Source organism: Euprymna scolopes, chromosome 18 (genome assembly GCF_053919585.1).
Source record: "Euprymna scolopes isolate OS-2025 chromosome 18, ASM5391958v1, whole genome shotgun sequence".
In the NCBI taxonomy this organism is placed as follows: Eukaryota; Metazoa; Mollusca; class Cephalopoda; order Sepiida; family Sepiolidae; genus Euprymna; species Euprymna scolopes.
Window position 1 is genome coordinate 70,423,070 of NC_136499.1, and position 16,839 is coordinate 70,439,908.

General features: G+C 33.2%; 1 protein-coding gene across 7 annotated transcripts in view; it reads left to right on the forward strand.

Annotated features, from left to right (window-relative positions):
• The window catches only part of LOC145297652 (N-acetylated-alpha-linked acidic dipeptidase 2-like), a 1,311,662-nt gene that overhangs the window by 123,662 nt on the left and 1,171,161 nt on the right, over window positions 1-16,839 (forward strand). Inside the window, exon 1 of one of the 7 annotated variants that reach the window (XM_080143815.1) lies at window positions 1,477-1,653. The exons of 5 other annotated variants lie outside the window; for them this stretch is intronic. The gene's annotated coding sequence lies outside the window, so the exon portion shown is untranslated. Of the gene's footprint in view, window positions 1-1,476; window positions 1,654-16,839 lie in introns of those variants that run through there. One more of the 7 variants, XM_080143809.1, reaches the window with a different exon arrangement.

The following is a 16,839-nucleotide window of genomic DNA, read 5'->3' on the forward strand; positions in this document are numbered from 1 at the left end:
TCTATGTGTACAGTAATACAAACACCCATTTTGTGTTTTATATACATAAAGTACAATTGTTGAATGTTACTGTTTTGATTATATTCGTTTGGGGGGGCACAATTAAAAAATTAAGAAAGATTAAAATGAAGCGAAATTTAAGTTTCCGTTCCATTTTTACAACAACCGTAAAACAGTGCATACTCAGCAAGTTTTATCGTAATTTATAAGCATATTGAAACACTAAATCAACATTTTATTTACTTTTTTGCATAATTAATGATGGAAGTATTTTTCTGTTGATTTTCTTAACATCTGTTAAAAAAAATAATTTGTACATTCTCTTGAAAAAAAGAATCAAACTTTTCTCTACTTTCACATGTGTTCCATTTTAACAAACTGAGCCATAGCAACGCGTGGCCGGGTACAGCTAGTATATATATATATATATATATATATATATATATATATATATATATATATATATATATATATATATATATGCACATAAAGTTATGAACAGCACTCAGTACGTAGGACAGCAGTACGTAGGGCCCGAGCAAAGCCGGATTGAACTGCTAGTATATATATATATATATATATATATATATATATATATATATATATATATATATATATATAAGCTCTACTGAAATTTGTTGAGCTTTATATTATCCCGATAATAAGTCTCCTCTTATAGAATTGAATTTATTCTTCTTCTAACTATCCAAGTTATATATATATATATATATATATATATATATATATATATATATATATATATATATATATATATATATATATATATATATATATATATATATATATATATACAAAACAATCTTTATGATGTACGCACCCGTCACGGAACGACGACGTCATATTTCAAAAATCACATGAATTAACCAAGTAGTCTTATTTTTAATTAAGAAATCAAATTTTATTTGTAAGCATAAAGGGACTGTTTCGCATCGCTATCTTGAAAAATAAAAGCAGATAAGTCCACAATAATTTAAACTTACGAGATCTGCCTTGTAATGCTACCGATTTTACAGTAAATCGTTAAAAAATTATTTTCTTTATATAAATAAACCTTCTCGATCAATTACGTGATTTTTGGAATATGACATTTCCGTTGCGTGGCGAGTCACAAAGATATTCCTGTTAGGTTGGATTGTGGATAAGAACTAAAATTTGTCTTACGAGCTTTTACGTCAATACTCAGGATTCTCCCTCAATACTGGAGTAGTGGAGTGGAGACCAACTTTGTAAGTACTGAAATCCCATTCATTGCAAATATCTATTCTAAAAAAAAAACAAACAAAAAAAAACAAAAAAAAAAACAAACAAAAAAAACAAAAACAAAAGAGGAAACATGTACCTGCTAGTACAATTAGTTAATTAAGAGTCGTTTTTTTAGTTAAACAAAACCTTCGTTATTGTCTCGCGCCTGAATTAGTAACAGTTAACTTAGTCACACAAAACTTAAGAACTGCTGGATTTGTATATTATGCGTTACTTTTACTGACATGCGTTTTTTTTTCTTCTGTTTTCGCGCACTCTTCAACATATTAAGTCGTAGTAGTAGCTTTCCTCTCACTTGTTTGCTTGCTAAAAAAAAAGAAGGGAAATAGCTTTCTACTGGATTAACTTTTAAAACTAAATATAAAAAAGGTAAACGGTTTGTTTTCTCTATACATTGTATACAGTATTTATTTCTTTGTGTATTTATTTAAAAAAAAAAAAGATTTATTTTTGATTATTTTCTTTCGATTTTAATTCGGAATTGTAAACGTGTGAACGCCAGACATTACTTCTTTGTTGTTGCTGAAACAAAATCGAAACTTTTCGTTTTTATAAACAATTTTTTTTTTACTCATTTGCTGGCAACTAAGAATTGAATTTCGGATCAGGTTCTTCATTTTAAAAAAATAAATTAAATTAAAAAGAAGGGTTTGGAGTTTTAAAATTAAATAACATTAAAGTCTTGACCTTTTTTTTTCCAGGATATTTTTGGAATAAACTTTTTTGGGTCTCTAACTTTTTTTAGAGTTTAAAATAGGTTGCATTAAAAAGTAAACTAAAACAAAATTCGGTACCCCATGCAGAGATTGATCCGTGCTGAAATAATAATGTTAAAAAGCCATTCTTAACACGGGGAGGGGCGGGTGTTTTGTACCTATTCTGTGCTCTAATCTTATAATTGAATAATAAAAAAACAAAACATATCATAAAACTTTAATTAAACGTGGAAATACGATTTAAAAAATAGCGCGGGTCACTCTCTGCATTAGTATCCAAAATTCATTTAACGTGATGTTTATGAAGCGGAAATTGTTGATCGTTTTTGTGTTTCGTTTTAAATATTAAAAAAGAAAAACGTTAATAGATTTAACAACAAAGAGGGGCAGGGCTGTTAAATGATCTTATCTCAAACATAAACAATAGTTTTATTATTATTATTATTATTATTATTATTATTATTGTTGTTAGTGTTTGTAATTATTTTTACAATACACTTTATTTACTTATAGGTGTATATTTTATTTCCTTACGATTTTATCGCCTAATTTCAAATAATCAATTATTATTTAAATTTTAAGCGATGCCACTTCTGATTTTTTGAGTAATCACAATCACTCCCGTTTCCAATCAGTGGGACAAGAAAATCGAAGCAAAGCATTGCTTCGATCTTTTTGTCCCACCGATTAGGGCTTGAATTACATTTTTCGAGGAGTTATAAGCTTGGAAAGATGGGGTGGAATTATTCACTATTTTCACGAAATTTCTGACACACCTATCAAAGCAACCTTAGTAGAAATTAGTGTCCATAATGATGATGGGTTAAACAGTGCTGAGAGGGAAAACATAACAAAATACCAATGTTTTGTGGCATGAAAAGAAATTGGAATCTTAGGAAGATCACTATCCTTCCAGTTATTATTGGAGCAAACTGGGATGGGCTCATGAAAAACAATTTCAAAAACTACATAGCAAATATAACCGATGAATCAAGTACAAGAAAGATTAGTTAGAATGTTAAAAAGATCTTTCGGTTGGAATGTGTGTGATAACGGATGAATGTCTGGCATCGCATACAGTTTTCCAACTTAAACAAAATGATTTGAAAAAAAAATTTGACAAATTTTTACGACGTGCCCCAGAAACACCCGCGAACTTCCCCATGTTAAGAACGGCTTTCGCAATAAACACCCCCAACCTCGAAAACCGTTCTAAACATGGGGAGGTTAGTTGGGGTGTTTATTCCGGGGTGTTAAATACTACGCTGGGGCAGGTCGTAAAAAATACCAAAAGTATTTTCTTTTTGTATGTGTGTGTAGTTTTATGTTTTCTTGGTACTCTAAGAATGATTTAGGTACTTTTACAGAACAGGGTTTATAATCGATACGAATGTTTCGGTTGCGATTTATGGGACAGACCGTAAATGTATGAAATGGTTTAAAATTTGAAAAGTAAAAAAAAAAAAAAAAATGTAAAATGGTAATTAATCCTAAACATGCGAGGGTTAAGGACTCAAGAAACAAATAAGTTGGAAAAAAGAAGACGTAAAAATAAAGTCGATTCATTTGATGATTTGAACAATATTAGTACGGGATGGGGTGGAGATTAGCCCAGGTTTTAATCTCAAGTCTGAGAAACTGAAAAACAAAAGTTCTTCAATTTAATAGCAGCAGCAGCTGAGCAGCACTAATTGATTGTTTAGCGACGACCTGGCCACATCCGGGAACACCCGGAACAGTGTTCCGTAAATCGCAATCGGAAAAATTCGGATGGGTTCCCTGCTATAAAAATGCCTTAAATCTTAAGAAGTGGCTATTTTCGGATCTTTTCTTTGGTTTTAATTCGTCAATTTAAACGCTTCAAAATCACTTATATATATATATATATATATATATATATATATATATATATATATATATATATATATATATATATATATATAATGTGATTGATAATTTAAAATTTAAAAATCAAATTAAAAATCCGTTTCATAAGAAGGAACAACAAAAAAATCTTATGAAACGGATTTTTAATTTGATTATAATTTGATTTTTAAATTTCAAATTATCAATCACATTACTTAATATTGAATTAGCTCTAGGACATTTAACTATCGAGCTTATTATATATCTAAATTACAACGAGCACCTTCTATGTAAACAAATGATTAATAAAACATGTTAAAATATGAACAAATGATTAATAAATGATATATATATATATATATATATATATATATATATATATATATATATATATATATATATGAGAGAGAGAAAGAGAATTACATGTCCGGCACAATGTTTATGTCGTTGGCTACTTCACTCAAAAATGATTTGAAAGTCTTTAAATTTAAAAGTAATTGCAAACCAGAAGATTATCCGACTCAATGTCAGCAGCAAACGGTGTTTGGTAAAAATTATTTCCTGATATTAAAGTTACTTCTTGTTTTTCTTGGGATTAGAAATTGTGGACTTGTTTTACAAGACACATTGGTATGAAAAAAGTTGTGAAGAAACATATACATAACAAATAAATGTTATCAAAGGCAAGAAAAGTTACTCTTCTACCTATCTGAATAAGTTTTTAGTGTTTTATTTACATTAAAACGTTTGTTTGGTTCGAAAAAAACAAATAGTGTCGAGCATTAGGTGAGAATAAGAAAAATGGCCACAAGTTGACACTTAAGTATTTAAAATCTTGATAATGACTTAAAAATAGAAAATAAAACAAAACACCCACCCAATAAATCTCACGGTAACATTTATTGGGTCGGTTTCTTACGGTATTGATCCCCCGACAAAGGAGGGATTGGACCTAGTAATTCACTCTTGTTCGCACTTTCTCAATAATCATGCCTTGGATTTTTTTTTTAATTTTGCACAAACATTAGTCATGGTGAAAGTAAAATTTTGCCAGAACAGATTTATTGACTCGTGGAGGGGCACCTCACATGCTCGACTTGTTTTGTTTTATTTTCTATTTTTAAGTCATTATGGAAACTTCAAATATTTAAGTGTCAATTCGCGGTAATTTTTCTTGTTTTTAGCTGGTTTTTCGAACCAAATAAATGTTTTAAAGTGAGTAAAATCACTAAAATTTTACCTGATGTCTTGCTTGTGATAGCATTTATTTGTTATATATTTGTTTTCTGACTACTTTTTTGTACCAATGTGCATTGTAAAACAAACCCCAAAAAATTAATCAAAAATAATTTATTTTGGTTTACCTACATATTTGTGACCTGTTTGTGTTAAGAAAAAAAAATTAGTATAAGGTCTGTGAAGGTACTGTAAATATTGATCATGAGTTATGGTTATGACATCTGTAACATGAAGTAAGGATACCTAACTGGCTCCCTATGGGTTACTTTGCACATAAAAGTACTAGTATTTTTTTCAGCGTACAAAATGAAACACATAATGAAAATTGCAAGAATAGAATCGCGTTTCGATGCCATGAAACAACCTTCCTATGTAGTGATCATTTCGAAAGCGTAAACATACCCGTGTTTAATAAATCTAGAAAAAACAGCTAATAGTCAAATTTTCATGAAATTTTCAATATTTGTTCATTTTTAAATTACTTTATATCTTAAAAGCAGTTTTCGTTAAATATATGATGTTTCCTCTCCATATTCCATGTTACGAAAACTAAACAAAATAAATTTAGGTTCAGCAAAATTCCAACATTTTATGAAGCTGAAAAATTTAAATAATTATAACACGTGTCAGTGGATAATTATATTTTAAAAATAATATGTATGCCGCTCCCTATTTAGGGGGTACCAAATGGGTCAAAGGGAAAATTATTCCCAACTCGCATTTAGGTAAATATGCACTTTTGTATAAATGATTGAATTCATTCAAAAAGTATCGCTAACAAAAACAAATAAAAAGATATACATAAAAACGCAATACATTTAGTAACTATGCCAGGTAGCCACGTGGTAGAGGTTTAGGCTTCTTGTCATGGGGTCCCGATTTTGAATCTTGCTAGATTCAGCCACTCTGATGAGTCATAAACGACAAAACACATGTCAGTGGATAATTATATTTTAAAAATAATATGTATGCCGGTCCCTATTTAAGGAGTACCAAATTGATCAAAGACAAATTGTTCCCAACTCGCATTTAGATAAAAATGCACTTTTGTATAAATAATTGAATTCATTCAAAAAGTATCGCTAACGAAAACATATATATATATATATATATATATATATATATATATATATATATATATATATATATATATATAATGCATGTTTCAAGTGCATCTATGAACAGACTACCCTTTCATGTCAGAGGACTCCACTCTTCAGTCAGAATGGAAGCCCTAACTCTGGAGGAGTTATCAGACAGAGCTAGTGCTTTACTAATTGAAGGAATCTATAGTTTCTGCTCTCCAATCTGGAACAATCCTGCCAACGTGTCTAATGCCTACCAAGGAATGCTTCAGGTTTGTTGGGCCTGTTCATCTTTCCAGACACTGATGAAGTCAAGGCAGCATGCAATGCACTAACCGTAATATACGTCTGATAATAAACTGTGGTCAAACAGGGCTCATCAAGAATTGTCTGGGAAATGATGTTGAGGATGAGAAATTGGTATCTACCTCCTCCACCAGTATGCATTAACTACCATGGTGCTACTGGTGCTCCAAAGTTAAAGATGATGAACAACAGTGTAAGACACTTTCTGACCTTGGTAAGCCAGGAGGCATGTCGAAATTGGCACCCATGAGACTCCGAAGTGATAACTGTGGACAACAGTCCACTGTGTTGTGTGGGAACATTGAACTAACAGTAAAGGCTATGGATACTGGATATACTGATTATTAGCAACAGGGTGCGAGGGTTTTACAGTATCCAGAAGCTACGAAGAGTTCAGATATAGGAAACAGGTAAGATGTGGTTTACGATGGATGATCCTCATTGTTGTGCAGCTATAATAGTTAATATATCGGATGTTGAGGTTTTGCTTAATGCTTGGGAAAGAGTGTGGATGACTGTTTGGGAGAGGTGAGGAGGCCAGCCACCAATGCAACTTAAAAATTGTGTGGCAAAATACTATGTGCTGAACAATATATGGTGGGCGTACTGAAAGTGTGCTTTAACAATGGTTGGCTAGAATTGTACCCTGAAGGACTCTGTCATTCAAAGGGACTTATATTACTAATGGTAGTTTCAGAGATGGTCAAATGAAAGATGCACTCTGTGATCAACTACAGTTGAATGAGCATGTGGATGCTTTTATCACAAATTCCGACGTCTGTGCCAAGAAGTTACAAGAATGGAGATGACATCATATTAGACTTACGGCAGGTTTACCTTCAGGTATATGTTCATAAATCATTATGGCCTTTTCAGTCAGTGATAGTGAAAGGCCATAAGTATTGCACCACTCGACTGGGTTTTGGTTTAGATGTGGTGCCGATGATTATGAAAACCATTGTAAATGCCACACTATCCCAAAATCTAACTTTAGAGTGATCCATGTCGTCATACATAGATGACATGTATGTTAATGAAAGAAAAGTACAAGCTGAAAAGATGAAAGAACACCGAGAGAGTTATGGATTGACCTGAAAGCTGTCTGAACAAATTAAAACTGGAGTATGAGTGCTTGGCTTGCACTTCAAGGCACAGGTGAATTCCGAGAATGGGAATGAGATGGCAATATCCTGAAATTCCCTATCACTATCACTTTGTGGTATTTTCCGGATTTGAAAAATTATTGGGAGAGTTTCCAGTCTGTGAATGGTTATGTGTTTCAGTGTTATCCATCAAGCACCATATAACTGCCGTTACATAGGGCTGGGATGATGAAACCTAAAAGGACCGTCATAACTGATATGCTGGACAGAGTGCACCAAAAGTATTTAGCACAAGGAAAGTCATGCATTAGCAGGACTGAAATTACTGTAAAGGTGAATGTAAGTTCGCAATGTTATTTTAGAAGCAAACAGAAATATCATTGAGAATATGTGCTTGCTACATCTAGAATGTAATACACAACAAATAAATTTTGCTGAGGTAGAATCAATCTTGCTCTTCGGTTGGATGTTACATTGCTAACCCTATTGATGGATTTGGTTTGCGTGCGGAGGTGGTTGTCTGATGCATTGATGGGAAGATCCTGGCTCACCAATAAAGCTGCAAATGAAATGCTCATGTGATGATGACTGGAAACATTTGGGGGATTAGTTTACAAATACAAGGTGACAGTCAATATATAGCTGATGAGGTCTAGCGCTAACAAAACTGACTCATTAATGCAGGTACCTCAACAATAGTTGCAAGGCAACAATAGAGTGCATGCAGTAATTATGTGCTATGGCATTTAATATGGAGCAATTGATTAATGTTCATAACCAAAGTGGAATCACATGACAAATTGATTCTGTAGTCACGAAACCAGTAGTAGGAAGTGTTGTGGAACAGTGCAGAATATGTCAATTGATTTGCCAAATGTCTGAGTGCAAAGAATAATTGATTTATGTACCTAGTGGAGTGAAGACATCAGAATATAAAAACTATTGCAGCCAGGAAATAGATAAGTACAGATTACTTTTTAGCCTGTCGCAATGACCAAGGGTTAATTGGGTACCTGGATAATAGAAGAAATATACGGGTGTGTTATTCACACGTAATGAAAATACACATAGTAACACCGCGTGCATTACAACAAAATGAATAATAATCCTCTATGCCCCTCCCCAAGTCTTTGATACTGCAAGTGGCGAAGACTGGATCGAGAAAAAAGTACACAAATATTGCTGGTACAAATTTACAGTGACTGTCCAGTGTGTGAGACTATCACGGCTGTCACACACGTGAACCTACATTTGAATGTATATTGAAACCGATTTGGCTCTTAGTCAGAAAAGCAGCTGCCAAGAGGTCAAAACTGAAAAATTGGAACCAGGCAGGCATAAGTCAAACAAATATGCATTTATAATTAGCTCAGATGGTAGCGAACATTACTAGAGAGCCAAACGTTCTGACTTCACTACACTACTTCATATTAGGCGCTATCTATTGGTACAATGTAATGTAAAGATGTCATGTTGTATTCTACTGCACCAGCTGATGCAATTCATAACTACCCTGTATGAATATGTGGTATTGATGAGACCTAACTGAGAGCCATTAAGCGACCTTCTTCATTGGAGATAAAGTATGGATAAGAACTGGTGGAAGATGCACAACTCATTTTAGAATGGGTCATATAACTGACGTTCATGGTGTACAGTTGATATGGATTGATGGGACCCTGCAACATGTAAAGGATTTGCGGCACATTGTAGTGTTGAGCAGTCAAACCGATTGTGAAAGCAACAGCAGTGGGTCATCGCCTGGCGAGAGATTGATCTCTTTCCTGTCACCACCAAGTCCAGATACTCAAAGCTTATCGGATGATACTGCTAATGGCAACATATAAAGTTTTATCACCAATGTTTCGAACAAAGAGGAAGAACTTCCTTTGATGCCATTAAAAATGCACCAAACAGGATGCATCAGCCATCCTGTTCTCTATGTGACCATGAGATCGGAGATAATGTGATTAAAACGGTGAGAGTTTTTGAAATTATAATCGTTGTTTTAGTAAAGCACTATTTTTTTTAAATGTGTGTATGAAGACAATGAATAAGCTTAGGATGTTTTAATGGTGAATGTAATATTTTAGTTTTAATGGTGAATGTAATATTTTAGTTTTAATGGTGAATGTAATATTTTAGTATTAATGGTGAATGTAATATTTTAGTTTTAATGGTGAATGTAATATTTTAGTTTTAATGGTGAATGTAATATTTTAGTTTTAATGGTGAATGTAATATTTTAGTATTAATGGTGAATGTAATATTTTAGTTTTAATGGTGAATGTAATATTTTAGTTTTAATGGTGAATGTAATATTTTAGTTTTAATGGTGAATGTAATATTTTAGTATTAATGGTGAATGTAATATTTTAGTTTTAATGGTGAATGTAATATTTTAGTTTTAATGGTGAATGTAATATGCAAATGAGTTGAAAGCGAGTAATAGAAGTAAGCGTTAATTTTGGTATACAGCACCGTTTAAAATTCAGCTCATTTGAATGCATATTGAGGATTGTGTAAAGATCGAAAGACGAAAAGATCTTTTGCCCGTCAACTACCGATAGAAAAAAAAAACTTGGATTTTAAAAACCATTGCAGCCGAATTTTTACAGCCGATTTGACATATCAACCTAAAGAAGACTATTACCACCTTACAGGAATGGATATCCAAATGATTTCAGTAGTTAATAAGTCAGTTCCGAGTATTGACAGAGGCAACAAAATTTGAAGGCAGATGATATGAATAAAAAAAGACACGGTTGCATGCTTGTTGAGTTAGATGATACAAAATTTGAAAACCATGAAACAAAAAAAAAGAGTAAAAAAATAGACGACACTAAAGCATATGATTGCAAAGCTAGTTTAGATTAGGGTAAAAAAATATTTCAGCTGCTTCCCAGTTAAATTGGAAAAAACTTCCTAAATAAATTTATGAAGTTGATTTACATTTAAGAACATGATTTAAAATACATTCTTAACATGTAGGTGGTGTGACGATGAGGTAATTGACACTAATGTTAAATACTTAAAAACACGTTATTTCTGCATTTTAGTTATTGTATTTTTTTGTTTTCATTTTTTAAGATTTCCACTCAGAACATGGTAGACGATTCAAGATCTTAAAATTTTTCAAACAATTTCTTCGAAAATGTTGAATGTTCGCATAACATTTTGTTTTGAACATTTATTGAATTAAATTTGTTTTTGTTTGTTTTATAAAATAATAGCTGCTAATTGGTCAAAATTGAAAAGAATTGGAACTTGTCAGGCATAAGTCGACTAAATAAGTTATTTCTACGCATGCACAAATATACATTTATTTTTCATTTTTTTATGCATATGGATTTAGGTCAAATGGTAACAAATAAAATGCTGGAGAGTTATGAGGTGCCTTTAATAAGTTTCCAGACTTTTTTTTCGTACAGGCATTTAAAATTGTTGTGGACTCTTGAAAATTCAGTATGTTATTGCTCTACATCTTATGAGATGACTGACCAAATTTTATGATTTCAGGCTCAAATGAACACCTACAGCAGGAATTTGAATACACCTTACTAAAACCTAATTGTCACAGCTGGTGAATTTCCAAAATGCAATTTGGACGTGAGGACAATTTAGAAGAATGATATGCAATAAAATTCTGTTTTAAATTTGGAAAAAATGCCAAAAAAAACGTATGGAATACTCCAGACTGCTTTTGGATCATCTTGCATGAATCGAGCATCAGCTTTTGAGTGGCATAAGAGAGTCAAGGAAGGCAGGGAGTCTGTGAGGGATGATAAGAGGTGTAGGAAAAGTAAGAAAGTCAGAACACCAGAGTTGATTAGCCAAATAAAGAATTTCATGGATAAGGACCGTCGTGTGTCCATAGAGACAATAAGTGCACAGTTTGATGTCAGTGTGGGAACTGTACACAATTATTCACAAGAAACTGAAGATGCAGAAGATTTGTGAAAATGCACCAGTCCACAACTCCATCCTTGTCACAGACTATTTGACCCGGATGGGCATCAAGACAGTTCCTCACACTCACTATAGTTCAGACTTTGCTACCTGGAACTTTTCATTATTCCCTAAGCTCAAGGAAAACTTTAGAGGCTGTCGTCATGAGATAATTGAGAAGATGAAAGAGGCTGTGACGAGGGTCATTGGCATGAGCATGCTCACACATGAGGATTTCCATGGAATCTTCCAGAAGTTGTTGGGATGGTACAGCAAGTGCATTGCAACCGAAAGAGATTACTTTAAAGTGGACCAGAGTTTCATGTGTGTACTATCAAGAAAAGTACAAATATGAAAAAAGTTTGGAAACTTATGGAAGGCACCTCATATATATTTTGATCCTAGCTGATGTCACCCATGTCAGTATATATATTTTTAAACTTTTAAAATCACTACTATATAGTGGGTACAATATAATGTCAGTATTAGCTCTATAATAATAAATGCAAGATTTTCATGAATTAAAATATCATATTTTATGACTGGGCAACGCTGGGATGCTGCTAGTATGTGTGTATATATATATATATATATATATATATATATATATATATATATATATATATATATAATTGCTAGTTTAATTTTGGACATGGATATCCCAGTAATAAATTCTTAGAATCTAGACGCATTTCCATGATAAACAAATAGTTTTATTTTTATTCTTATTTATTTTATACCAGCGAACCCGTGTCCTGGCATTGCCTGAGAAAGTATGGTAACCCAAAAAACTCCTGCCACCATCCTTAAACTATTTAATTATATAGATTCCCAAGCTATCAATTTTTTAATTCATCACAAAAGAAACATTTTTATTCATATATTTGTAAGTTTGTTTTCATCACTTGATTTATGTATTGAATCTACAAATAAATAATAATAATAATAATAATAATAATAATAATAATAATAATAACATATGCTGTTTATTTCCGCTACTCCACCCGAACAAGTTTGATTTATGTATGCATAATACCTATTATTATTATTATTATTATTATCATTATTATTATTGTTGTTATTCCTTAAGTCATATTACATTGTTTGCATATTAAATGAAATAAACAAAAAAAAAAAAAATCAACTTACTATAATTATCCCCACTTCCGGTCGAGTTTGACAGTTTAGTGTCCACATCGCTTGAGCGATCGTTACTTAACTTGGTCAAAATATCAGTCATGCTCTAACTTAGAACTAATTCAATTTGGGAATATCTAGGTCAACAAATATAACAAGACCTGTTTTTTTTTTTTGTTTTTTTTTTTGGCCTTCCCTGTGCACTGAACCTGCTGCCTCAACTGTTCTATATCTACTAATCCAATAGCTCTCATCCATTCTTTCAACATGTTCATACAATCGAAATTTCCTCTTGTACATACATGTTTCTAGACTGTCCAGATTAAATCTTCCACTGAAGTCATCAGATCTAAGTTTGTCTTTAAGATTCACATGCCCCACCATCATATCATTCTTATATCATTTCTCTCCGTGCTATGGGTGTCCTCATCGCTCACTGGCCAGGTCTCACTACCATACATAATCACACTGCACACACGTATGAGAACACTTTCAAATAAAGAGTTTGAGTTGGAGAATTTGGAATCTTAGAAGTCGGAGGCGGACTGACTCTGTACAAACCGAACTCTAGGGCATGTGTCAGATGTACGAATCGTCGATCTTCACAGCCCTTTGTTTTACTTCAGTTTTAGTTCTCATAAATCAAGGGATCTCTTTTAGAGTTACATTTGATCTCTTTATGTTATACAAAGATATCTGAGTATTTCATTAAAGTTTCCTTCTATCTCTTAAATGTTGAGTTACTAAAGAAGTTAAGAACCTTAATTTTCCTTTCCTCCATTTACCAGTTAACTATGTTCTTGTATATCTTTCTTGTGGTTTCTTGATCTCGCTGGTGTTTAGGACAAGAATTTATTTTGTCTGGTGGATTATCCAACTTGCTGCTGTTACTTGAGGCAACATCGCTATGAAAAGGCGCACCATTCCTTGTACAGGGTGGCCCACTTAAAAATAGCCCAGAAAATGTAGTAGAGAGGAAGAACATTTCATTGTTTAAATTACCTGTAGTGTAATAAAAGATGCTGGAAGTGCTCTCCATTGACATCTATGCATTTCTGGACTCGTTTAACAACGTCTGCAGATACTGCCTGTAGATCTTCTTTGATGATTCTCCTAATAGCATTGGTAATGTTCTCCTTTAGTTTCTCTAGAGTGTGAGAATTATTTGCATAAATTTTTTGTTTTTAAGTCCCCCAAAGATAAAAAATCATATGATGACAAGTCCGGGGAACGTGGTGGCCATGACCCTTTGTTTATTGTTTTATCTTCTGTAAACATGTCATGAACTTGTGTCAGTGATCTGTGAGACGTGTGGCATGTAGCACCATCTTGTTGGAAAAAGAATTGTATTTTGTCTTGTGGTACCAGTTGATCGTTAAGAGAAAGAGAGATCGGGCCACCCTGTATAAGCCAGTGCGTAGTGATGCAATTTTATTTGGGCTTCGAATACTATGTTAATTTGAATATTTAATGAGGCTTTATTTATATCCTCATGCTAGATTGTTCTGCTAAAGCGTTGTTAATAGAGACCTTAGATTCTGTTTCTTCAAGTGCAATAGTTTGTATCTTTTTTGCACTTGGTTCACCCGGTATATTCGCCAGGTAGTTTTGAAATTCTTTTTTATGAACCCAGTTGCTCGTATAATTACTGGAATGATGAAGATCTTCCCAAGATTCCAGTTTCTTTTCATGTCATACATAATACCTTGGTATTTCGTTATGTTGTTTTCCCTCTCAGTCCTGTTTAGCCCAACATTAGTGTAGACACATACTTCTGAGGTGGCTTCTTTCTCCTTCTTGTCCCATGTCCTTGTGTCAGATTTTATAGCGCCGTTTTCTACGTATTTAGCTTTAGAAATTGCATAGTCCAAGTGGATGATGTATGCCTTATTTCCAATGGTTATTTCTGGTATACGTTCCCAGGACTTGCTGTTGCATTCGATCTTCAATTTTTTTTTTTTTAATTTTATTCCTTTGAAGATTGTAACGTTTGGTATGGGGCAACCAAACCAGCTGCTAACATTGCCCTGCTTTTTATTGAAACCAGCCAAGAGCTCTTTTTAGTATCCTCGTTGTTCCCTTAAGTGCAATTGCCTGGATCTCTTTTGCACTTCGTTCACCAGGAATATTAGTTAGGTAGGACTTCAGGTTCTTTATAAGACCCGTGGCACCTATAATAACTGGTATGATTGATATCGCCCTAAGATTCCAGTTTCTTTTCATATCATACTTAATATTTGGTCTATTTCTCCCTTTCACATCTGTTCAGACCTCCATCATTAGGGACACTCACTTCAACCAAGGTTGCCTCTCTCTCTGACTTATAGAGCCTGTTACAGAAGTTGAAGTGATCATTGCACATACATAAAACACATGTAATTATAATAAATTTATATATAACTAGCTGCCTGTACCCAATATTGCCCGGGAGCCATTTTACATTAATTTTTGTGTCGCTCATTGACCATGCATCACTTTTTCTCGTAATTTCTTGTAAGAAACCAAGTGTTGAAATTTAATCCCATAAATACTTTCGATTTATTTTCTTTAAACAAGTAAATGGACATTCAACGGAATAGTAATGGCTTTATTAAACATCTGTTGCATGCTGGTATTTTTTATTTTTTATTAAATGAAAATCGTTTATTTGTGAAATTTAATAGAACTATGGTATCGTTTCGTCTTAAAAATAATTGAATAAAAATAAGTTAATTAAATGAGGTAAGTTTAAACGTTAATTGCTATACTGACGATTACTTCACTGAGAGTTAACTAGCAAAAATATGCTCTCTCTGATTGTATATTTTTGCTGGTATATATATGACGAACAGACATATACTACAGTACTTTTTAAAGGAGGAGGTAATACCTGGGAGGATGAGCTCATGACCAGAGAACAGATACTTTCTACCTTCTTCCAACGAACAGATAATCCTTGAGAAAGTGGTATCTTACCTATAACACATATACTACACTTCTCTTGCATCTCCCCCAAAAGGAGGAGGTAATGTCTGGGAGAATGATACACGAGAACACATCAGATACTACACTACCCCTCCCTCTTAATTCAGCTTAAAAAAAATGGATATTAGTCTGAAATCGTATAGAAAGCTGAATTGGACATTAAAAGATAATACAGTGTTGTATAATTCGGTTTCAGAGAGGAAGATATCAAATTTCCATTAGTAAAGATTAGCGTCCCTGCTGAACAGACCTGATTATTCGTTGTCATGCTTTATCAGATGCAAAAAAGCTCTGTCCTTTTGACATTGAGCATTTATTTTTGTAAGCGATTTTTCATCAGACTAATAAGTTGTTGAAACCCTTAATTTATAGAATCGTTCCAGTCAGTAATCAAGTCGATTTTTTACTTTTTTTCAAATGACATGTGAACGATTTCTAACCTTAACCCTAAAAATAAAAATTAAACACATTCACTTGGAGAATGATTTTGAAAAATTACTCAGTTGGTTTAGTTTCGAAAATGCTGGTCTGTCATAACGTGAAATGATTTTGAAAAATTACTCATTTGATTTAGTTTCGAAAATGCTGGTCTGTCATAACATGAAATGATTTTGAAAAATTACTCATTTGGTTTAGTTTCGAAAATGCTGGTCTGTCATAACATGAAATGATTTTGAAAAATTACTCATTTGGTTTAGTTTCGAAAATGCTGGTCTGTCATAACATAAAACGCACATTATCTTCTCAACACGGTCGTTCAGAAGCTAAAATGAATAAAGGCAGCAGACCAGTGGTGTGCAAAGATCTGGTAATGACTTGGGGCAACTCTTTGATTTTATGAGCCAAAAGACTCAAGTATAAGCTCTTGTACTGAAAGATATTATGACAATATGATTGGCTGCCCCCTCCCCCACTGCTTGTAGCAATCGTAAGTGGTCACTATTTTTTTCTAATAGTTTCAAGACAAGTCTTTAACAATCTTTGGGACAAGATCACAGTGTAGTATCTGTTCCGGCAGATACTGCAAGCTATGACTAGCAAAGACCAGATGTGGGGGCAACCCCACATGCCTGAGCTTTAACCAGCTCCCATTTCCCACCTCTCGGGAGCTGGTCCCCTTTTTCCCTTCCCCCTCCCTTCACTCCTCACATTAAAAATTGGCCTTGTGCCTAATTTGCTCGGTGGGGGAGC